This window comes from Castor canadensis, chromosome 7 (genome assembly GCF_047511655.1).
Source record: "Castor canadensis chromosome 7, mCasCan1.hap1v2, whole genome shotgun sequence".
Classification (NCBI taxonomy): Eukaryota; Metazoa; Chordata; class Mammalia; order Rodentia; family Castoridae; genus Castor; species Castor canadensis.
The window spans coordinates 7,586,771-7,612,134 of NC_133392.1; the positions used below are offsets into that span (position 1 = coordinate 7,586,771).

Consider the following 25,364-nt stretch of genomic DNA (forward strand, 5'->3'; position numbering starts at 1 on the left):
TGCTCCAAAATCTTCATGTTCTAGGCTGGCCCAGCTTTCTAGAGTCTCAAGTCCTATCGCCATTGAAGCAACTTTGAGAGGACAACAGGCTTGCTCCTTGTGTCCTCCAACCACCCATGTGTGACCATAGTGTCCAGGGAAGTGGCCCAACATCTGTGGTCATTTGGTCATATCTCCTGAGTTCTCTCTATGTACCCAGCATTGCACCAGGCCTGAGAAGCCTTCAGTGACCAAGAACCAGGTCCTGTTGGACAGGAGTTCATGATCTGTGTCCCTTGGCAGTGAAATGTCCCTTGGCTATTGTTATGATCTCTGAAGTCACCCACAGACAGCTCAGACTCAGGGGACTGACAGAGATGGGGGAGAAGGAGGTCTCCATGCCTGTCCCTGCCAGGGAAGATTTCCAGTTCTGTGTCCACTGTCCCCATCTGAGCTCAGGGCCTCAGCCAACCATGATGTACCAGTGGGCAGGGCTTCTCTTCTGTCCTCTCTTCTCTCCCTCACCTCTTGCCCCTCCTCTGCTTCATCCTCTCCTCTCCATCTCCCTCCAGCCCCTCCCCCCTCTTCTGGGTGCTAAGCTGCTATCTCCCTGTGTTCTCTTATCCACCTGTACAATGAGGTGGAAGGGCAGCAAGGGCTTCTCTATAGACCCAGTGGTCTTGGATTTGGGGACCCTCACCCACTTTGAGCTCGCCAGCTCAGCTAAGGGCTCCTGCTTCACAGGGTTACAGTCAAATGCCTAGCAGTGGCTCTGGTGGATCTGCTTCCCTGGTGGCTTCTGTTCTTGCTTACGCAGCTGCAGTGCTTTGAAGTCCCCAAGGGACAAGGTGCTAAGAAGACCAAAAGCCACATGAACCCTTCTCTGGACAGAGATGGTAGAAACGGGAGGCATAAGCGGTCTCCAGACTCATCTCATTCATCCTCACTCACAGAGAAATGTTTTAATTTCAAAATCCAGTGCCAGTGTCCTGTCCAAGGCACTGGGCTGGGATCAGCCTTATTTCCTAACATGAAAATATCAGCAGAATAAATGTGGGTGAGCTGTAGAGGCTCTTAGGAGACACAGAAGTTTATGAATTTCTGAAAGGCTCGGGAGCCAAGAAGTTACAGCCCACAATAGAGGGGAATGGAGAACTTTCCAAGGATCTCTCTGCCTGGAACAAACCTTCCCCCATCTCCATGTGTCCTTCTTCATTCAGAGGACTTCCAGGGCTACCCTGTCTTACTGGACTCTCCTCCCTTCCCCCTTCGCACAGCATCTGTTACTAGCTGAGGTAACACCACTCTGTTTCATCCCTCCTGGAGTGGAAGCACCCGAGAGCAAGGGCTGCGTCTGTCTTGTCCTCCAGGTGCCCAAGCAGCAGGCACTTGTGACAAGTGGCTAACACCCCTCACCTCACCAACAAAAGCTATCTCATATAAATCTCTGGATCCTGTGAATATGTCACCATACATGGCTAAAGAATTTTGCAAATATGATGGAGGGTCTTGAAATGGTGAGATGTCCTGCATCAACCAGGTGGGACCAATGTCATCCCAAGGATGCTTATAAGTAAGTGTGGGGGGGTGGTGTGGTTTGAGAATGTTACCGGCAATTGCTGCTCTCAGATCTTGGTCTTTGTGATCCAAATGGAAGAATCCAAAGAGAACATGTGGATGGGGTGAAGGAAGAGGGGGTCACCCATTCTGCCAGGTGAGGAAAGGGAAGAGCGCCCTTGAGCCAAGAGGGAGAGCAGTCCCAAATATCCCTAACCTAGCCTGCTCTCCACATATTGTGCTTGGATTCTTCCATTTGGAGCACAAAGACTAAGATCGTCTGAGAACAACAATTGCTGATAGCAAGAGAGTTGTAGTCAGACAAGATGTGCCAATAGGAAGAGAAGTGACAATGGGACCATCTAAGGAACAGGGCAGCCTCTAAAAGCTGGAAAAGTCTAAGGAATCAATTCTCCCCTGCAGCCCAGAGAGACTGATTTTGGACTTCTATCCTTCAGGACTGTAAGATTTATGTTTTTTAACACCACTGAGTTTGGAGTCATTAATTGCAGCAGCAATAGAAAAATTATACATGCTCGATAGTTAGTGAGTGAGTGACTATTTGGACCCATTAAGGGAGAACTCCCACTCCTACATTTCTATACCCTTGGGAGGGATGGAGGAAAAAAACTTCTGCCTGTCATTGTCCCTGAGAGAGAAGTGTCTAGTAGACTTGGGGTCTTTTGACAGGGAACCCAGTGTACAGGAAATACAGGCCAGGCTTCAATGGGGCTTCAGCTCTTGAGCAAAAGGCAGCCAGCAGTGCCAGACCAGACAGCTTCTGGAACAAAGGAAGAAGTAGGCCTTTATTGGTTTATTGGGGTCAGTTAACTGAGGGTCATTAATTTGCCTCAAGGATTTCAGGTGCTTAAGAGCACAAAGTTAGAAGACCAGCTCCAATGAACAATCAGCAAAAGTGGCCCTCAGGTGCCTGAAAAGTAACCTAGGCAACCATTATTCTAACCTACAGAGAGAGTGGTGTTACCTATAGCAAAGCTAGTGAGAAACTGATAATTTATTACCCATATGTGTGACCTCCAAAATTAGTGGTCTTTAAGTCAACCAAGAGCAAGAGAAGCTGCAGGGTTTATTTAGGTTTTCCCTTGGTAACAGGAGGAGTCATTCCTTGTGAGGCAACAAGGTGAGGCCTAGCAGGCGTGCAGAAAGGGAAGGAGGAAGGAGGTGGAGAATAGAAAGAGAATGGGGGAATGTGGCTGAAAATCACAACAACCCTCCAACCCATTACGAGCACCTGCTGTGGCTGGTCACTTCCTAAAGTCTGGTCACTTTGCTAGAATGAATGAAGAATGGAAAGGTTGTCACTGGATTTCAATTCACCATAGCTGTCACACTAGTTCTCACCTGACTCAGACCCAAGAAGTAAGAGTGAGCAAGAGAGCTCCCCAGACCCCAGGAAGGAAAGCTCTTCAAAGGTATCCTGAAGCAAACACATAGAAGTGGGGAATCCTGGCAACACCTCATCATATATAAGTACGTGAACATGCAAGCATAAATAAAAAAGCATACTACTGAACACACTTTCTGCACCACGCTTTCTTTCCACTTCATACTATATCTTGTTACATACCAGTATATATGTAAATAGTAGACGTGACTGATTCTTTAGAGCGGCAAAATGGCACTGAATGCATTCTGCCAGAGGGGCGTTTGCTAAAATGGGCTCACTCTTACATTGTGGGAGCACACAGCACTTGCAAATGGGGAACCTCTCGGCAGTGTGCACCAAGACCTTTGCTGTTGACTCACCTGAATGAGAGCCTCTCTGCCACCTGCTTGCTTCAGCCCCATGCATTTCCACTTCCCTTAAGGAACTGTAGGATCTGATTTCTTTTTTTTTTTTTTTTTTTTTTTTTTTTACAGGACTTGGGTTTGAACCCGGTTTCACGCTTGCAAAGCAGGTAACCTACTGCTTGAGCATATCTCCAGCACATTTTGCTCTGGTTATTTTTGTGATGGGGTCTTAGGAACTATTTGCCTGGGCTGGTCTTGAACAGCAATCCTTCCGATCTCAGTCTCTCAATTACCTAGGATTACAGATGTGAGCCACTGGCGCCCAGCAGGTCTGATTTCTAGTTTAATACTGTGTTTGCCAAGCGAAAAAAAAAGGAAAAAGTGCATGAATTATGCTCCTGAAAGTATTTTTCTTTTTCTTTCTCAGCATTCTGATTTTTATCTGTTAAAACTCACGGTGAATAAAATGACCTTGGAAATAGATGTGGGTCTGGGTTTTCCTGTGCGGTCAAGGAACTGATAACATAAATCCAGGGAACAGTTGCTCTGAACGGGTCCCAACCTATATTCATGTTTTGCAAGTTCATCACAAATTAGGTGAGAAAAAAAATTCTAGCAGGGGCTACTTGTGCCTAAACCTGTTCAAACATCTAGCGTACTAATAACCTTTGTTGGGAATGTTAGCTCTTCTTGTTCAGAGAAGCGATCACTCGAATGTGGTGTGGTGATTTTGCTTTTTTTGTTGTTGTTCCTTTTTAAAGCTGGTTCTTCTTACCCTTTGGAAGCAGCAATTGGAAGTCTATTTCCTTAGCTAAATTTCTTCATTAGGACACATGTATCACAGACATTTGTAGTTTGAGGGCCACACTTATATCCCAAACTGGATTGATTGCAGCTTGGAAAGATCAAATCAGAAAAAAATAATAATCACACACACATCAAAGATTCCTTGAGCTTTCTGAAGCTGATAGGAGAGCGGAAGAGTTGGGCAGGAGACAAGGTCTCTTGGGTGACTGGTACTGGCACAGAAGCCTGCCAAGCCCACTGGAAGGACTGAAGTCAGGGATGTAGCAAGCTACATCTGCCCCACCGAGAGATGGGAGATGCCAGTGGTGACTCCCATGATGCACCGAGCCCCGCCCCTCATGTTCCCAGGCATGCAGCAGGCACTTTACAGGGCAATCTGTTCCAGAGGCACAGGTTGAAGGAAAGCAGAATAGATCCATTTCAGGCAGAATAATGTTTGGGTGTTTGTGATTGTCGTCGATGATGTCAGAGACTGAATCAGGCCTCTGCATGACTTCTGGGAAGCAGTAAACTCCTCCAACCCAGGACACGTGCATGCAGACAGGGAGAGCATGACGCTTTGGAGGAGGCTATTTCCTGCTTGATTCACCTTCTCCTCTCTGGGTGGCCTTCATCATTTGACTGAATGACAGAGTGGCTAATAAGGCCACAGGCTTGGGAGCCAAGCTGCCTGAGTTCTAGTCCTGGCTCCACCCCTTAGAAGTCTTTCAACCTAAATGCACTCACCCTACTTAATCCCTCAGTTTCCATAGCTGAAAATGAGAACTAATAATAGCAATTTCCCCCTAGGCCCTTCTGAGGGTTAAGCAAATACTTGTGTGAAGAATCACGTGCCTAAGCCCTCATAAGGGCTGACAAATGGTAACTATGGTTATTATACCAGACTAACCGAACTGTCATAATTATAGCACGCCAAGGATTGAAGCATCAGGTCAGGTGTGCTGTGCAGGCCAAGGGGCTTTGCTGCATTTCAGCCAGGTATGCAGGGCATCAGAGCGACTGGGACTTGGTAATTAGCTAGGTAGGAGTCCCTAGACCTGGCTGTACTTCAGCAGGGACGGAAGAAATTAAAAGGTCAACAGACCAAAAGGTTCTCCAGGTGATCCTGATGGGTAGCCAGTTTTGGGGATGACTGGGTTCCCTCCTGGACAGTGGGGAATAGAGGGCCAGGGAGAAGGGACCTTCGCTCAAGGTGCTGTACTCAGTCAGTGGCCACACTGACCTAGCACTTGCCATCTGTTCCTCTGAGTCCCATGGTCCTTCCTTCCCACAAAGGCTCCCTGAAGCCATGAAGTCATAAGAGAAAATCAACAAGGATTCTTCATGCCCTTCAAAGCATTTGAAAAAAAAAAAAAAACTCAAGGGGTAGCAGAGTAAGTTTCCAGGGTTAGGAATTTAGCTCAGTGGCAGAACACTTGCCTTACAAATGTGAGGCTTAAATTCTATCCCAGCACTGGAGAAAAAAAAAAAAAGAGTACTGTCAACATATTTAAACACTGTCCTTTGAAAGAAATCAAACTCTAGCCAGGTGCTGGTGGCTCACGCCTATAATCCTAGCTACTCAGGAGGCAGAGATCAGGAGGATCGCAGTTCGAAGTCAGACTGGGCAAATAGCTCGCGAGACCCTATCTCAAAAGTACCTAACACAGAAAGGGCTGGTGGAGTGGCTCAAGGTGTAAGTCCTGAGTTCAAGCCCCAGTACTGCAAAAAAAAGAAAAAAAAAGCCAACTCCATGATGTTCAATTTTAGCTGAATCTGAGTGGAACCTGCTTTGTGGGCTGTGAGCTCACTGGCTAGAAGGCTGGGTGGAGACCTTTTGAATTTAGAGGACTGTTTGCCTGCAAATCAGGAAGATGCGTGCTCTGCCATCTGTGTGGAGTTTACTCTCTGTAGAAGGAGGATAAAGATCAGTCTGTTGGTTTGAAAGAGAACATATGGGTGTCAAACAACAACTATTCTTTTCATGGCAGACATTTGCTGATGAATATGTAAGTGTCCAAAGGTGAGGCTGGGGAAGTTGGGCCATCGTTGGGCAGAATTCCTTAGAAATGTTCTGTGTACCCAGGACCAGATGGCGATTGGGTTTCCAGAGTCACTGTAGCCTCCCCATCCTTCTGCAGAGCCCAGGGAGGAGTCTCATCTGCTGGCTCTTGTACTGATGGCTCCTCCCAGGGAGGACTAATGGGACACACACAAGCCTCAGAGTCCACACCTCAGGATGCTTCCTGGTTAGCTCACTTCCTCCTGTGTGACCTCAGCTAAATAGGCCTCGCTGTCATCACCATGGAGTATGGATGACACCACCTGTAGGATGCAGGTAAAATGCCCACGCAGCCTGGCAGGCAGAGGGATGTGCCGGAAGTAGCAGCAGCTGCAGTCACCCAGGCCTGGACTCCTCCCATCAGCCTGACCTACTTTAGGGCTGAGATGTTGGCTCCCTGCCATGTCGTGCTCTCAGAGGGAATGTCCTGTTAGGCCACAGGCAGGGCAGGAAATAGAGTCTGTGATTCCCGGCCCAAGGATTTTCTTAGGCCTCAGCTTCCCTCATAAGACCAGTGCTGGGAACCAAACCTAGGCAAGAGCTTCACCACTGAGCTACATACCCGGCTCCACCACTGATAAGAGAAATAGCGTTTTGTGGATTTAGTAGTTTAGCTTCGGCCAGGTACAGCGCCTCAAGCCAGTAATCCTAGTTATTTGTGGGAGGATCATAGTTCAAGGCCAGCCCAAAGTTCATATGGCTCTATCTCAACGAATATCTGGGCGTGGTGGTGAACGCCAGTCATCTCAACTGCTTGGGAAACATAAATGGGGGATCGTGGTCCACACTGGCCTAGGAAAAAGTGAGACCCTATCCCAAAGATAACTAAAGCAAAAAGGGCTGGGGGCATGACTCAAGTGGTGGAGTGCCTGCCTAGCAAATACAAGACCCTGAGTTCAAACTCCTCAAGGTCTACTGCCTCCTACCCAGAAAAAAAAAAATAAATAAGCTTAGCTTCAAAGGGTGTCCACCAGATGGCCCCATCCCAGCCATGTTCAAAGATAAAGGCCAGCCAGGTGCTAGTGGCTCATGCCTGTAATCCTAGCTACCTAGGAGGCTAAGATCAGAAAGATTGTGGTTCAAGGCCAGCCAGGGCAAATAGTTCAAGAGACCCCCCCCTTCTCTAAAATAACCAGAACAAAATGGACTGGAAATGTGGCTCAAGTGGTAGAATGCGTGCTTTGTAAGCATGAAGCCCTGAGTTCAAACCCCAGTCCAACAACAACAACAACAAAAAGTTAAAGGCTATTACACAAGGCAGCACTTCAAACTTCATAGCCCAGCCAAGAGCACCTGCTCTTGCCCCAGGTGGGGAGGAAACAGGTTGGAGGAGATAGAAGACTTTCCCCCGGAAGTCGGTCAGGAGCAGAGGTCAACGCTAACTTGGGCTCTGATACTGTGGATCTGCTCTGCACCTGCCTATAGGCCATGCCTGAGAGAGTTCTAGCCTGAGCACATCCACCCTGGGCTGGGAAGTACAGTCCTTTCCAGGGTGAGTGCAGCAGTTCCTCCACCTTCACACAGGCTCTTTCTGATAGCAGGCTAAGAAGTAAATTTAAAAAAACAATGCCATTCACAATAGCCTCAAAAATAAAATAAAATACCTGGGAATAAGCTTGCAATAAAAATTGGAGAACAGTGAAGAAGGAAATTGGAGAAGACGCTAGAAAATGGAAAGACCTCCCATGTTCATGCAGCAGAATTAATATTGTGAAAATGACTGTACTACTGAAAGCAGTCCACAGATTCATTGCAATTCTCACCAAAGTCCCAGTGTCATTCTTCAGAGAAATAGAGACATCAATGCTAAAATTCATATGGGAACATAAAAGACCTCAAATAGCAAAAGTAATCCTGAGCAAAAAGAGCAAATACCTGACCTCAAATTATACTTCAGAGCAATAGTAGTAATCCTGAGCAAAAAGAGCAAATACCTGACCTCAAATTATACTTCAGAGCAATAGTAGTGAAAACAGCATGGTATTGGCACAAAAACAGACACGAAATGGACTAGAATGGAAGACTGAGAAATAAACCCATGCAGCTGCAGATATCTGATTTTTGACAAAGGAACCAAAAACAAACGTTGGAGAAAAGACAGCCTTTTCAACAAATGGTGCTGGGAAAATTGGATATCCACATGTGGAAGACTGAAACTAGATCCCTATAAAAATCAATTGAAAATAGATCAAAGACTTTAATGACCTGAAACTCTGAAACTACTAGGGGAAAACACTGGAAGATACAGACACAGCAATCATTTTGTGAACAGGACTCCAGTTGCCCAGAAGATAAGAGCAGGCATTGACAAATGGGATTGCATCAGATTAAAAAGCTTCTGCACATCAGAGGAAACAATTACCAGAATGAAGAGGAAATCCACATTTAGGGAGGAAAAAAAAAAAAACCCTTCACAAAAGAAGTTTTCCAAATATTGGAGAAAACAACTCAACGCCATCAGTTTCCAGAAGATTCGGTCTACACACCACAGCGATTGCCACGCACACTAACCAGAAGGGCTGAAAAATATTTTAACCCGATGACACCGAGCAGGTGAGGATGGAGTCTTGCGGTTGAGACTGTGTGTGGGTGTGACAGCATGGAGACACTGCTGGCTGCACGTTTGTACACACTGTGACGAATAATTTACTCTTCGCTACACACCCTTAAAAATGCAGACTTTTGACATGTTACCAAAACACACGATGGGAATGTTCAGACTTTTGCAACACACACACACACACACAGAAGAGTCTCGACTCTCCAACAGTTGAGCAGCTGCTGGACTCCACACCCCCGATGAGTCTTATGAACTCATCGTGGTGAAGGAGGTCGGCAGGTTTATAAACAAAGTTGATGTCAGGAAAGTGGGGTAATCACCAAGAGGAGGCAGAAGGGACATTCTAGGGCTCGGGTTGTCCTAATTCTTGGTCATTATGCTAGTTACAAAGCTGAGTTGACTTTGTGAAAATTCAGCAAGCTGTATGTTGATGGTTTGTGTTCTTTTCTACATATGATAGCACACTTTGATAAAAAAGAAAGGAAAAGAAACTTACGTGAACAAAGAAGGGAAGGGAAGGAAAAGGTGGGGGAGTAAAAGGGCAGAGTGCAGGAGAGAAAGAAGATGCTAAGGACATGGGGCTGGCCATTGGTCCCACCTGGTCTCCAGGTGTCCCCCCCGCCCAGCACCCTCCCCCTGCATGGTGTACTCACCCGGCTTTGGTCGGAAACAGATGGCTAGAGAGAAGTGCCAGGGCTCTCTCTCACCTGCCCTTGTTCCTGAGGGCTTGGATGTCACTCAGCCTCACCAGCAACCCTGCCCACTCTCCCTGGGTGGACGGAGACTTGAATGCCAGCCTCCGGATAAAGAAGGGGATTAATGTGATCCTCCACCTGGGTACCTCTGCGTGGGCAGGCTGAGGGAATGTGCAGGGGGAATGTGTGTACACTCTCAGAGATAGCCTTGACCTCCACTTGAGGCAGCCTTTCCTATCGGAGCTGGGCCAGGGGGAAGAAGTGTGCTATTCAGGAAAAGGGTCACTGAGATCACAGCTGCCCCAGGTGAAGCCCCTTGCCCTTGCCTGGCTCTGGCCTTTCTGTGTCGGAAGTACTAGGACTGCAAAGGGCATCTGAGGCTGGACTGAGTATAGCTGCACTTCCGGAGCAGGCTGCCAGGCCCCGTGGGGGCTCCAGAGTGAGTGCTGCAGCCTGCTCCTTGTTGACTTCTAGCTGGGACAAAAGCTGCCCGAGATGGTCCCTGCTGTCCTTCTCTGGACTAATATTCACTGAGCTTGTATGGTCCAGAGCAGATGCCTCTGGAAGAGGAGGCAGGAGGCCTGGCTGCTGGTTCTTTCACTTCCAGCAGCTTTGTGACCTTGAGAACAACACAATGCTGCTCCTGCCTCTCTTGTTCCCTCCTTGTGAAATAAGGGCTCAGCATCGTAGGCTGTCCAATATGGCAGCCAGTAGCCACATAGCTACTTACATCTAGATTTAAAATAGTTAATATTGAATAAAATTTAAAACTTTTTTTTCTTTTAGAATGGCCAGCCACAGTTCAAAAGCCCAGTAGCCATGTGAGACTAGAGACAACTGCATTGAACACAGCAGTCACAAGGACAGAAAATTACACTGGACAGTGCCAAACAAGTCCCATCTGTGGTTATATGGCGTTTTCTATTATTATGACAAAAGATTACCCAAAAGCCAATCTAGTCAACAGATAAGATGAGGAAGAGGCACCTGAGTCCCTTGGATCTCCATCTCCCACGGTGGCCCCAGGCTTCTCCAAAAGCTCTGACTATATGGCCTCTATTTATCTTAATGACTTCTCAGGCTTGGGAGAGGTGAGCAGGGGAAGCTACCACTGAAGCTACCACTCCATAGTGGGGGTCTCCACCACCACTGACAGGGAGAGTTTGTGCAGGGACCCTTGGCACTTCCCTGGGATAGCTGGTGTTACTGAGGGGAGGGGCTCAAGAAACAACAATGTTGGAAGAGTCAGGGAATTTTTCAAGCTGGACCACAGCTGATAGCTTGAAGAGGAAGGGCAGTTAGCACCCCTGCTCTGAAAGGAAAGAGAACAGAGCAATGAGTCCGACTCATTGGCTTAAGCCTTTGTGAGGAGGCTAGCCCTGGCTTCTTCACCCTCCTCCCATCCATGCCCAGTGATTTCTGACCTGTGACTTTTCTTTAACCCAAGATTCAACCAGGTATGTTCATTTCTTCTTGTCTATACAGCCTACAAGTGAATGTGTACAATGTAAGGTTTTCCTGACCAGTACAACGTAGAGTTTCCTGATTCCAATTGATCCAGGATGCTACTAAGTTTGCAAACTTCTCCCAGGAAAGAACAGGCTATTAAAGCAGGTTGTTAGCTGCAAAACCACGTTCTTTAAATGTCCTCAGATAAGAGGTCAGGTGGCCCCCATCTTGAGAGTATCCAGGATGTGACTCTCTTAGTGCTGAGACCGAAACTCCTTGGCAAGGCAGGAGTTGTCGCTCATTGTAATTAGTGGCTTTTGTCCACAAAACCCTCACTTTCTCCCACCCAAGTACTAACCAGGCCCAGTGGTATGGCTGTAGATAAAACCCTCACTTTTTTTCTTCTTTTTTTGACAGCACTGGGTTTGAACTCAGGGCCTCACACTTGCTAGGCAGACGCTCTTACTGCTTGAGCTACTCCACCAGCTCTTTTCTTGTGATAGGGTTTTTTAAAGACAGGGTCTCATGAACTATTTGCCTAGACCTGGCTTCAAACCTCAATCCTCCTGATCTCTGCCTCCTGAGTAGCTAGGATTACAGGCGTGAGCCACCAGCCCTGGCTTAAAACCCTGACCTTCTAAATGCTCCTGGTCCCGTGGACTTCAGCACATCAGCAGAGGAGAGGATGAGGGCTGTGGCTTTGCATTAAGTTGGTGAGCAGGCAGGGGCAAGAAAAACTCCCGTGCCCTGGACACACATGAAAATGCTCAAGCCCACAGAAACAAAGACCTCCTCATTCACTAATGTGCAGTTGCTGAAACAGGACGAAGTGGGTGGGGTCACCAGTGCCCTGCAAGGAGGATGGCTTGGGAACACAAGGGCCATAGCTGTCTGAAGGCAGGAACTGGCAAAGCTCCTGCTCTGAAAAACTCTGAGGCAGTAGGCCCCAAGTGGACAGAGGTCTGAGAAGGCCCCAGGAGGCTACCTTCCCAGTGAGCAGGAGATTGTTCCTCACTCTCCTCTGGAAGGGAGTCTGCTCTGGGTTTTGACCAGGGCAAACATAAGCTAGGACTGTGCTCATGTAATAAAACAGAAAGGACAATGTGAGGGAAAGAGGATGGCTTACTGGGACAATTACAAAGCCCTTCCTCTGGGTATTTTCCTGTAATCCTCGTGGCAACTCTATGAGGAGGCAGAGGTGGATAACAGCATCAGATTTTTTTTTTTTTTTTTTTTTTGGTGGTACTGGGTTTGAACTTAGGGCTTCTTGCTTGTGAGGCAGGCGCTCTACCACTTGAGCCACTTGCCAGCCCTTTTTGAGTTGGGTATTTTTGAGATAGGGTCTTGCAAAGTATTTGCCCAGGACTGGCTTTGAACTATGAGCCTCTTGATCTCTACCTCCTGAGTAGCTGGGATTACAGAGAGAACCACACAGATGAATCCCTACATTATCCTTCAAACTGAATACCCCTTTGTGGGCTCTTTGTGCCTTCTGGACAAGGACCAGCCCTCACCCACTGTGGGGAAAGACTCCCTGCTCGGAAACAGTGGTCCTTGTCCACCAGAAAATTCCCACCCACCACCCACACTCAGCTTGGGAACTCCTTGTCACACAGACAAAAGAACAGAGGTTCCCGAAGACAATGCCAGATTACTCAGCGCTGAAAAGAATTGAGCTATGTACCCATAAACAGACATAGGGGAGATCCTTCTTTGGTTCATATGTGATGATGGGTTGTCCACGCCGTTGAGTGACATGTCTCCCTAATACCTTTTTACACATCAGCATATTACCTGTCTGATGTGGAAAAAAAACAAAAGGAAAAGACATGGAGGAAACCTATATGCAATTACTAAATGAAAGAAGCCATCTGAAAACCAGATCAGATGACCTTCTGGAAAAGGCAAAACCATGGGGACCTTAAAAAATGGTTGTCAAGGTCAGGGGAGAGAGGGATAAATAAGCAGAGCATAAGCAGAGCACAGAGAACTCTTTTTTTTTTTTTGAGACAGTCTCTTGTATGTAACCAGGCTGACCTCAGTCTTTCAAGTGCTGGGATTCCAGGGGTATACCACCACACTGAGTGTCATTGCTTAAGGCAATTGCTTAAGGTTCTGCAATATTGTAATTATGGACACACCACTATACATGTATCCACACCTAGAGGGTGTACGACACCCAGCGTGAACACCAGCGTAAACTGGCCCTGGCTGGTTGATAATGGCATGTCAATATGGGTCCATTGACTTACAAATGTAATACTCTGGCACCTGAAGTTAATTTTTGGCAAGGCTGTAGGTGTCTGGGCAGAGAGCATATAGGAACTCCTGGCACTTTCTACTCACTTTTGTTGTGAACTTAAAACTGCTCTGGAAAAATAAAGTTTATTAATTAAAAACAAAACTCAAGGCTGGATACAGTGAGACACACCTATAGTCCCAGCTCTTGGGAGACTGAGGCGGAAGGATCGCTTGAGCACAGGAGTTTGGGACCAACCTGGGTAACACAGACAGACTCTGTATTCAAACCAAACCAAACCACCCACTGAGCACACCAAATTACTTCCTGTCTCTCGCCTTTGCACTTGCTGTCTCTCTTGCCTACCTGGCAACCTCATCTCCCAGCTTTCCACCTTGTCACGATGCACTCCCTCCATGAAGCTTCCCCTGACTCTCTTTTGAGCTATTGCTACACTGTGGAAATGCTTTTATGATTTCATGTATCACGTATTCTAATAATTCGTTTCATAGCTATTGTCTTGTCTGCTGCCCTCAGGGCCTAATGAGCCTTTGGGTTTTCTAAACCGTGCTGTCTGCTGTCTCCCCTAGGCACATGGACACTCCTGAGGCTTCTCCCTGCACTCCTCCAGGTTCCCAGTCATCCACTGATTTCGCTTTTACACTCGCACCACGAGTCAACCAAGTAACTGACATTTGTTTACTACTGGAGCGGGGAATTGTTGTGCTGTCTAGAATTCTAGGCTGCAAAGTCCTTGGAGATAAGCAAAGGTTTTATAGTTACAAGCAATGTAAACAAGCCCTTTCTAACTTTTACCTGAAGGATTATGAGTAGCCTGAGCCAGGGCCAGCACAGGCAGGAACCAGGACATCTCAGGGATCTCCAGATATCTTGGGTGCTGAACCCCTTGGGCCATCCCCCTAGGCTGTGGCCACCAGGTGACTCAGCTCCAGCCACCCTTCAGTTACATACATCTCCACTTAAGATTCAAATATCTAGAAAGTGTGAGTGGATTAGTTTGGGTCAGGTGTCCACCTCCATGATTAGGGACTCAGAGTCTTCTGCAAGCCATTCTGGGACTGCAGGAAGAGGAATAGACGTGGAAGCATTTTATCCACTAAGGCAGGATTGTGTCTTGCACACCAAACAGTGTCAAACGACATGTGCTCAAGTATTTCAAAGGTGACGAATGAGCGGATGAACCAACATTCCCTCCAAGTCTTCCAGCCTCTTCCCCACCCATGACTGGCTGTGCCTAGGGGCTTTACACTTTCTAAATCTGTGAATGACTTCTCTCAGGGTCTGCCCTGCTGAGAAGGGCACTATGAGTTAGACCAGCTGCTCAGTAGAGCCACAGAGCCCTGCTACAGACTATAGAAAGCCAAGCCAGAGACACCAAATCAAGCCAGAGGAGGAGGAAGTTTCTGAACTATACGGGATTCTTCATTCTATGAGATTTTTCTCAGTTGTGAGTTCCCAGTGTACAACATTGACTTTGCTCAAACTATCCAGGAAGATGGATGTACCAAAAATTGGGAGTAATGGCACCTGACAAATCATCTTTAGCCACCTCTTGCTCTCATAGGGCGAGAAACTAAGACCCAGGGAGGTACGTTTTGCTCAAAATCAGCACATATTTATGGCAGGCCTCCTAGATCTCAGTCATGGATCTTTTTACTGTGCATTGTGGTGGATGCTGGAGACCTCAGCCATGGGCCTTTTCTTGCTGATGTGGACATTAACTGTCTTCATCAATTTGTGGAAGCTGTTTCTTCCACTCTTCCTATCTTTGGGGTCCTCAGATCCAGAACGGTGGCGGTTCTTCCTCAGGGCTACCTAAATGAACTATAGCACTCCATGTGATTTCCTCACTTTTCACCGAGGTTCAGTGTTAATAACCAGGCTTGTTCCCACTTGTAGTGGTTAGCAATCACTGCCTACCAACTCATCCCCAAAACAGTAATAAATAAATTATAAGAAATAATAGCCACATATTTATTAAGATAAATGAAAATATTTATAAAATAAAGCTCAATAATAATCATTTAGTTCACAATTCTACAAGTTGGCAGTTTAGGCTAGGCTCAGCAGAGCAATTCTAGTCTTGGTTCATCTTCCGTTTTATGTGCAGTCAGCCAGCTATAGATGGGTCTTCAGACAATGGCGATGGGGGAGTGCTATCTTGATGGGGCTCTCTCACGTATTTAGGGATCAGTGGGTTGGAGACCATTGGGCTCTGCTCCATGGTGGCCCCCAGGCTTCAGCAGACTTCTCTGGGCTGTTCTCATGGTGAAGGAAAAGGTTTAAGAGGGAGGCCAGAATGCTCATTTTATTTGCAGTACTTTATTGGCCAAACAAAGTCCAGCTCATATTCAAGGAATGGAAGGGTTTACATATTATTGCAAAACTCATTGCAAAGCATTATTCATAATTGCTAAAAAATGTAAACAACTGAAATGTCCACTGACTGATAAACGGATAAACAAGTGTGCCCTAACCATTCAATGTAATGCTATTTGGTCATAAAAAGCAATGGAGTACTGCTACTTGGGGAGCTAAGATCGAGAGGATTGTGGTTTGAGGTCAGCCTGGGTCTGTGATGCCCCACCTTGACTAAACAAAGCTGAGCATGGTGGTGCTTCCTGTCATCCCAGCCTCAGTGGGAAGCATAAAATAGGAGGATGGAGACCCAGGCCTGCCTGGGCAAAAAGTGAGACCCTATCAACAAAATAACCAGAGAAAAAGGGCTGGAGTGTGGTCAAATGTCTAGCAAGCATAAGGCCCTGAATTCAAACCCTAGTACTACAGGGGTATGGTGTGGTAGGGGAAGCAATGAATACTGACACATATGGATGAACCTTTTAAATGTTGTAAGTGAAAGAAACTAATCACAAAAGATAACATATTGTATAATTGCACTTATATGAAATATCCTAAATCATAGTGACAGAAAGTAGATTAAATTTCCAAGGGCTGGGGTGAGGGGGAGTGATTTCTTTTAGGGACTATGAAAACGTTCCAAGATAAGATCGTGGTGATGGTTACGCAACTCTGTGAATGTACTGAATTGCACACATCAGGCAAGCCCTCTACCACTACCTCCATCCCAGTTAAGTTGTACACTTTAGAAAGGAGAATTTATGGTATATGAACTAGATCTCCATAAAGCTGTTATTTTTAAAGTAGACAAGCGAAAAAAAAGTCCTGCAAGTGAAACCTATCAAAATAAGAAAATGTCTTTTTGAAAAATTTATAAATCAAGGCAATAACATTTTCATTCTCAATGAATCTTTCTTACTATTTAATAATTAAATAAAAGTGAAATTTAAGATTTTAAGGATATTTTATGGATTTTTTTTTGTCCTCAAGGAATATTTGAAATAACATAATTTTATTATTGATTGTTCAGAACCATGGTTCCACTGAGAAGAATTTGAATGTAGAAATTATTGATTTGGTATAGATAGAGTCAATGTAAGTTAGAGAGAAACTCTAAAGTTTTGGCCAGAGTTTAGAAAATTATTGGAAAGTTTTCATTTGAAACTGAGTATTTTCAATTATCTGTGAATGGTGCCATGAAAGATATAAATCAGTTATCACTAAATCTTTTATTTAAGCAACATTTATCTTCATGCGAAATATCAGAGTAAATTAGTATGTTAAAAGAGCTGAAAGCTGAGCTGTGCATCAGTGGCTCATGCCTGTGACCCTAGCTACTTAGTGGGGCTACCTGGGAGGACTGTGGTTACAGGCTACCCAGACAAATAGTTTGTGAGGTCACATCTCAACCAGTAACTGAGTGTGATGGTGCAATAGGTAAAATAGGAGGAAAGAGATTCAAAATGGCCTGGGCAACAGGTGAAAACCTATCTCCAAAATAATCAGAGCAAAAAAGGCCGGAGGCATGGCTCAAGCCAAGACGTAGAGCACCTCCCTAGCAAGCACAGCACCCTAAGTTCAAACCTCACACACAAAAAAATTTAAAAATAAAAAAGAGGTGAAAACCTAAAAATTGGAAAATAGAAGGATATTTCAATTTCAATGGACAGTCTGAGGAGGTAGAGCCACAATAGTAGCTCAGAACTTGAGTCTGCTGTTCTCTTTGGTGGAATTAACTTTGTAACAAGGAGAGTGTTGGGCCAATGGACTCACCGAAAGGGAAGGTGACATTTCAACAGAGTGGTCTCCCTTCCTGCGGGTCTGTAAGAAAGAAACGCCCTGACTGTTAAAGTTGACAGCGTTAAGGGACTGACCATGTAAAGCAGATAAAGGAAAGCATGAAAAAGGAGCAGAGGTATTAGAAAAATAAGGAAGTATCTATGCCTTTTGAAATATCAAGGTTGCAGTTACTAGGAAAAAAGCTATTAAATTATCTAATAAATGTCATGAGAACATATCTACTGTTCTACAATAGAAGTAAGCAAATATAATAAACTTTGAGGTCTTTTATTTAATCCTGAAAGTTGGCCAACTGATGTTTGCAAATCTCTGTGGATTTTATTTATTTTACTTAATTAATTAATTTAATTTAATCTTTGTAGGGCTGGGGTTTGAACTTAGAGCCTTGTGCCTGCAAGGCAGGCATTCTACCACTTGATCCAGGCCCCCCAGCCCAAATAGAGTTGAGCTAACTTAAATGTTATTTAAGTTCAATGATGTTCTAATCGTGCTCCCAAGAGAGCTCATGATGGAGATTCTGGCTACACATAAAAACCTAGGTAGAACCTAAGTCCAGGAAAATTCTAAAAGTAGATGTGTTGGGTTAAGCAGCAGCTGAGGGAGAATTCAGCCTTATGAGTAAGATCGTGGATCCCCTACTTCATTGTACTGCGTTGTCACTTGCTGCTGCTGGTTTAAGGAAAAAGCCACTGAAGAAGTTTGATGCAATTCCCAAGTCAAATCAGGGCCCAAACAGGCACCATTTTGCTAATGACAGCTGTGCTAATAAAAGTTTAAAAGGGTCTGGAAACTATTAGAATGACCTGATTAATAATTTATTCTATAACATATACTCCTTCCTTCAAGATACACAAATATTTGAAATATCTTTATAAAGTTCAATAATGAAATATATTAATTTTATTATTTCCATTAACTTATATTCCATACCAGTCATTGAATTTTTTTTCATTGAATATTTTTAACATTACCTTGCCTGTCGGATAGGAATTATCAGCCCTGTTTTGTTTTTATTTTCCCCCAACTTTCTTTAATATAAAATTTCAAATTCTTTAATTTTTTTTGCAGGGGCAATACTTGGAGTTTGAACTCAGGGCTTCTTGCTTGCTAGGCAGGCACTCTACTACTTGAGCAACTCTGGTGGTCCTTAACATTTTTTGGGGGAAGGAGGGTGCCAGTGACTCACACCTGCAATCTTAGCTACTTGGGAGACTGAGATTAGGAGGATTGTGGTTCGAGGCCAGCCCAGGCAAATAGTTTGAGAGATCCCATTTCCAAAATAACCAGAGCAAAATGGACTGGAGATTGTGGCTCAAGTGGTAGAGCGCCTGCTTTGCAAGTGCAAAGCCCTGAGTTCAAATCCCTGTCCTCCCTTTCCCCCCCACCAAAAAAATTCACCAACGTTGGAAGAATAGCACATGGACGCTCACCAGTCCATCACTGTTGGCTATTGTTAGCGTTCGGCTACAGTTCTCTGTGTGCTTTGTGCCCCGGACCTGCAACTCGTATTTCACAAATAGTACCCAAAACCCTCATGATAATTTCTGATCCAAAGGTCTCCATATGTCCCATATTTATCTTTTCCAAAGTGAAAGCCAATCGAAACGCTGTTTATATACTCTCTTGGTCAGAATGGTTCCTACATCTTTTTCCTCCCATGACATTGACTTTGTGAAGAAACTAGGCCAGTTATCCCAGACAAGAGTCCAGATTCTCGATTTGTCTGATCTCATATGAAATAGGTTAATCAATTCCCGTGTATTTCCTGACAACTGGACGTCAGGCCTTCATCCTGGATTAGATCCCAGTTGCAAAGTGGGAGGGATGCTTCAGAGGTTATGAGTAATTTTTAACTGAGTCACATCAGGAGACTCCCGACGTCATGCTGCCTCTTTCAGCGATGTTGATCAGTGGCCACAGCAAGGTCTCGCCACAACAAACACTTTTGAGACAAACAAGGACCTCGGGAGGCAACAGAGCACTGGGTAATATTAAGAATGACTAACTTCATTAGAGTTTATGCTGCTTAAATGTCCTCGGGCTGGAGGAGTGGCTCACGTGGTAGAGCACCTGCCAAACAAGCTCCAGGCCCTGAGTTCAAACCCCAGTACTGCCAAAACAAAAGGAAACTGTACTCGATTTTTAGGTGTTTGGGGTGGCTGAAATGATGAGATGCTGGGGATATGCTTTAAAAGTAAAAGAGAAAGGGTAGCTTAAGCAAGTGCATCAAATTGCTAGTGATTCTTGGAACTGGGAGAGGGAAAAATAGTGGGGTTTTTACTATCCTTTCTATTTTTGTTTATCTTTACATTTTTCCTACTTAAAAAAAGAGGAGAAAAAAGCCAGGTGTGGTGGTACATCCTTGTAATTCCAGCATTTAGGAGGCTGAAGCAGGAGAATGGAGAGGTTGAGGCCAGCCTGGGATACATGGTAAGGCTGCTTAGTGAAATCTGCCCTCCCCTGCAAAAGAAAAGAGAAAACAGCAAGACGACAGGATTAATTAGGAGATGCCAAAGGCAGCCAAGCTAACTTCTGAATACATGCTGGTAAGCTCCCATTCTCAGTCCCTTGATCGCTCATCAGTCCTTGGTCCTGGCTCACATTATTTTCTCCCAGTGTACCAACTGAATGCCCCACAGCCACCTTTGTAAAACAGATAGGAGCATTTCCACAACAGTTTTAAAGGGTAAAATACCATTTGCAATCATCACTTTTTAAGGTTCACTAGCACTCATTTGCCCAAGTAAAAGGCCACAGATAATTTTCCAAATGTTTAAACAGTGACACTAGCTATTTCTTTTTTTCTGTTTTTTTTGGAAGTACTCAAGCCACTCCACTACTCTTTTTGCATTAGCTATTTTTTTTTTTACAAAGTTTTACTGATAGACCTAAGCTATTTGAATAAATGAAAATAATTCTGGTTTTAGACTGAATGTGTAAACCATAGCTCTCCCTCCCAAATTGATTTTTTTTATTATTTTATTATTCATATGTACATACAAGGCTTGGGTCATTTCTCCCCCCATTTCTCCCATTTCATTGGGAGAAATGACCCATTAGCTATTTTTTTTCCTTTTTTTTTTGCAGTACTAGGGTTTGAACTCAGGGTTTTGCACTCACAAGGCAAGTGCTCCACCACTTGTGCCATGCCTCCAGGCCTATTTGCTTTGGTTATTTTGGAGATAGGGTCTCACTTTTTGCCCAGGTCGGCCTGGACCATGATCCTCTTATTTTATGCTTCCTGCCTTAGCTGGGATGACAAGGACACCCACTCAGCTTTTTTTCCATTGAGATGGGGTCTCAACTAGCTTTTTGCCTGAACTGGCTATAAACCATATCTTCCAGATCTCAGACTCCCAGGTAGCTAGGATTATAAACCTATAGGGTTATGAGCCACTGGCACCCAGCTTGCATTGGTTATTTTTGAGACAGGATCTTGCTTTACACTTGGGCTGGCCTGGACTGTGACTCTTTTTATGATCCCTGGAGTAAATGGAATGACAGACTTTTGCTGCCACACCCAGCCATTGTTTGAGATGGGGTCTCTCAAACTTTTTGCCTGGGCTAGACTACAATGGCTATTTCTAAAGGTGGATTTTGTTCTTTGACTAATATCCTTGGGCCCGTTTCCTATCCTGCCTCATCATCCTTTTTTTTTTTTGGTAGTACTGGGGGTTGACCTCAAGGTCTGGTGCTTGCTAGACTGGCGCTCTACCACTTAAGCCATGTCCTCAAACCCTTCCTGTCTTAGCAGACAGTTCTGTGAGCTACACCAGGGTTTGGGTTCAAATGCAGATGGCAGAATCTCAACATGGGCTTGCAGCAGAATGCAAGTAAAGAAAGGAGTGCTTTTCTCCACGCCCATCCAGCCTCCTTTAGGAGGCTACCTGTTTTCAGACGATGACCTTGGCTTCTCAGGTCACTTTGTTGGAATAAAGACCCTCTGGTGTCAAAAATAGACACACCAGAGACAGAAAATCTTGACAAGGCAATTTCTTTTGATCAAAAGGTGCAAGCACATATTCACTCCAGCTGAGCAAGCACAAAATGGGTGACAGTGGCTTCTCCTTATATCTGCCCCTTACCTGGGATTTGTCCAGGTCAAAGGTTCACAGTCTTTCCTGATTGGCTAAAAGGCTTGGGGGATGGGTTAGGGCATGTAATTTGGAGGGTAATTTTCGCAGGCAAAGGCACAAAAAAAAAAAAAAAAAAAAAAAATGAAGGAGAAAAGAAGCGGGGAGGGGCAGGAGAGGAGAGAAGAGAAGAAAAAGGTTATAGTGTAGGCCGAGAAGTCAGAATTGTTACCAGCAACCTCTGTCCGGGTGGTAATGTCTGTCTTATCACAATTACTTAGGTGAAATAAGTTTACCTGTGGGACTCTACTTGGCTCTCGTCTGTTACAGTTCCTACCCTTTCTTTAGCACCACGTGTTTACTCTGCAGGAGACCCTGGGGATTCTGAGAGGCCTCAGTCACTGTCCCACCCTAGCGGGCCTCTCCATCTACCCACATTCAGACATGAGGTCTGCCTGGGCTGAGCCTGCATCCAAGGTATGTGCAATCCTCCCAGTGAGTCAGACGGGTTTTCTAAAGGTGACATTTGAGCTGTCTGCGGAACAATGGGTAGGATTGTGACAGACTGAGAAGGAGAATTCTTTAAGGGGTCAAGTTCTTGCCATCTTGTTTGTGCCAGGGCACTATATTATTTCTAGAGAGCTCTTACTTCCCCCCAGTTCCTCCCATACACACACTTCAAAACTGTTGGAAAGGTCTTTTGTGTGATCAACATTGCAGTACAGCTAAACCACATCTGTTTGTAATCAGTTCTGACCTAGTGGCCCCCAGCTCTATCAACCACATTTGGTTGTCAACAGCACATGTCCTAAACAAGTACAAGCTTGTTTTGGAACAGAACACCTCCCAGGCTGTGTGGATATAAACTGGACTAACAAGTCTACACCTAATACTCAATATACTCTAAAGTATCCCCAGCAGGAAGGGCTCCGTACTGCAGCACAACAGGCAGGACACACAAATCTTGCCAAGTATCCACAAAATCAAGGAAATCATTCTTACTTTTTTTTTTTGCTGTACTATGGTTTGATCTCAGGGCTTATACCTTGAGCCACTCTGCTAGCTCCACACCCCCCCCTTTTTGTGTGTGGTGGGTGTTTTCCAGATAGGGTCTTGAGAACTATTTGCCTGAGCTGGCTTGGAACCATGATCTTCCTGATCTCTGCCTCCTGAGTAGCTAGGATTTCAGACGTGAGCCATCAGCACCCAGCTCATTCTTACATTTTAAGACTCCATGGATATGAGGATGACCTGGCTGTGACATCTGTCACCCCATTGATCGCTAGGGTTGATTTGGCTGATTTGGCTGGCTAGATGGGTATCCCCTTCCTCCCTCAGGGCTCCATGTGAGTGAGTCCTTCCCGAAGCTGCACACTTGGTCGAAGAGGACGACCATCCCTGGTAAAGGAGGACCATTTCTTCCCTCAAGGGTATAGGAGTAGCTGTGCTTCCCTGCTAGGACCTCCAAACAAGCTCTCAAGACTCCAAAAATCCATGTTGTAGTAAGCACCTTTGCCTTAGAGAAGTATAATTCCTCTAGTTTTGAACCACCTTCAATCTCTGAAGGCGTTTTTTTGCAGTACTGGGGTTTGAACTCCAGGCCTATACCTTAAGCCACTCCACCAACCCTTTTTTGTGATGGTTTTTTTCGAGATAGGGGCACACGAACTATTTGTCTAGGCTGGCTTCGAACTATGTTCCTCCTGATCTCTGCCTCCTGAGTAGCTGGGATTACAGGCGTGAGCCACTCACATATGAAGGCCTTTCTTAAGGAAATTAAGGAAATGGATTCTGAACTAACAAAAGATGAACTGGCCCCAGATTTATTAGGGGGGAAAAAAAAAAAGGAAAACAGTGTGAATGCAAAGCAAAATGTGAGTATGCAATTGTAGTGGGCACGAGAAAGGGCTGACTGTATGCTGACCACAAAGCTGGAGAAAGTGGCGCATGGGGAAGAGAACCAGAGAATCAGGAACATTTCTAGAATACTTCTGGTGGTATGCATGGGATAATTCATATAGTCAATGACCCACATTTTTGAAGTCTTATTACACAAGCATTTATTGCAAAAAAAAGTTATGAGGTATGAATAAGTATGAGATAAGAAGAACAGCCCTCATTGTCACGAGCCAGTGACAACAGGTTAACACTTAGGTGAACAGCCTTCCACGTTGTCCCACACTGTTTTCTGCCAAGTGCAGTCCAACACCCATAAAAATCAGCTCACACCTCACACACGCTTTGGAAACCTGCATTTCCTCATTTGACATCTAGAAACCATCTCCCCATGTCAAGAAATCTTTTTGACTTTTACCTCAATCTTTTTTTTTTCTGGTGCTGGGGTTTGAATTCAGTCCTTCTAGCTTGCTAGGCAGGCATGCTTCTATTTGAGCCACACTTCCAGCGTACCCCTCAATCTTATTTTTGGGGGTGGATATAACTGTAGTTTGAGCTCAGGGCTTCACACTTGCAAAGCAGGCGCTGTACAGCTTCAGCCATTCCTCCAGTCCATTTTGCTCTGGCTACTTTAGAGATGGGACCATGACCCTCCTGATCTCAGTTTCCCAAGTGGCTAGGATTATAGACATGAGCCACTGGTACCCAGCTCTACCTCAATCTTTTTAATGGCTTCAGGGACTGTTTCTTCTGGATAATGTGCCAAAATGTAACCACTTGACTATCATTAGTAAATGGTACTCCCAGCTTTTGACTACTTGAAATATGAAACTTTGCACAACAAGCACCTACTTCTAGGTACTGCACTACAGTTCAGACTCTGGGTAACATCTGGATTCAAGGGAACATCTCCTATGGATGTTCCAAGGCTTCGTTGCTAGAGGGTGCTCCTATCCCAGTGTCCTGGGATCAAATAGCCAATTCAGCTGTACTCTGTATCTTATTTAGGACATCACAAAAACCACTGTAAAAAATCAGATAGTTAAGCAAAATCCTAGGACTTCTCAAAAATCTGTTTGTCATTGAGCTGAAAAATAAACTTTCCCCATTATTTATTAGTGCCACATTTGCAGGACTATTGGCCTTCAGGCTTCCGGTCTGGCAGAATTCAGGTTTGCTGTGTGTGGGGAAAGTATGAAGCAGAACCTCGTAAACAGATGAAGATCTTTTAGTCACTGAAATGAAATCTACAGTGAAGGCAAATCAGATCCAGAACAGTTTCTATGGGGTTTTTATTTTAAATTCTCCTAGTTTTAATTAAGGGTTTGAAAGATAAGTTAATTTAAATCTTTTTATTAAAGCAATTAGTGTCACTGTCTTCACTGTCTGTAATTTTAAAATATGTATCTTGAATATTTGGGGATGAGATTTCCATTTGTAAGGTTTTTTGGGTTTATTTTTATTTTTCAGTACTGAGGTTTGAACTCAGGGCCTGGTACTTGTTAGACACACTACCAGTTGAGTTACTCCACTATCTCCCATTTTTATGTTTTCATTAAAATCAATTACAACACATAATTAAACATTTCCAGATTTCTAAATAAGCTAAAGAATAGTCTTCTTTTCTCCAAATAGTTGGAAGAGATTAAAATCATGCTGAAAACAGACACCTTCGGTTTTGGAAGAGAGACATCATTCAACTGCAGTGACATCCAGAATTCAGAACACCCCCACTAGCCAGCAGGTCTTTATTCTATGGAGACCCCAAAAGACCTATGACGATCTCTGAGCAGCAAGTTCTTCATCTCAATTGCTGGGTGACACAAACCAAGGACCCACTTCAAATAAGAGCAGTTCTGGGACAGGTGCCTTGTGGGGACCTCTCCCAAGTTCAGTTTTACACTCACTGATTCTCTAAGTAGGTTGGTACTCAACATGCTCCCTGTGAAACCAGGCACATTTTACTAAGTTGTGTTCTTGGCTTCTTCCTGAAACCGCTCTGACACGTAAACTCTGTATATGGATTGGAGACAAATTTTAATGCTCTTAAAAACCCCTGTTATCACCAGTGGCTTACACCTGAAATCCTAGCTACTCAGGAGGCAGAAATCAGGAGGACTGAGGTTCAAAGACAGCC

General features: G+C 44.8%; 1 non-coding gene across 1 annotated transcript; it reads left to right on the top strand.

Annotated features, from left to right (window-relative positions):
- Positions 1-12,545: 12,545 nt before the first annotated feature.
- LOC141425399 (small nucleolar RNA U13) lies at positions 12,546-12,644 on the top strand. The gene has a single exon (XR_012450445.1). It is a non-coding gene; the product is annotated as a small nucleolar RNA U13 (small nucleolar RNA).
- The last annotated feature ends 12,720 nt before the right edge of the window (positions 12,645-25,364 follow it).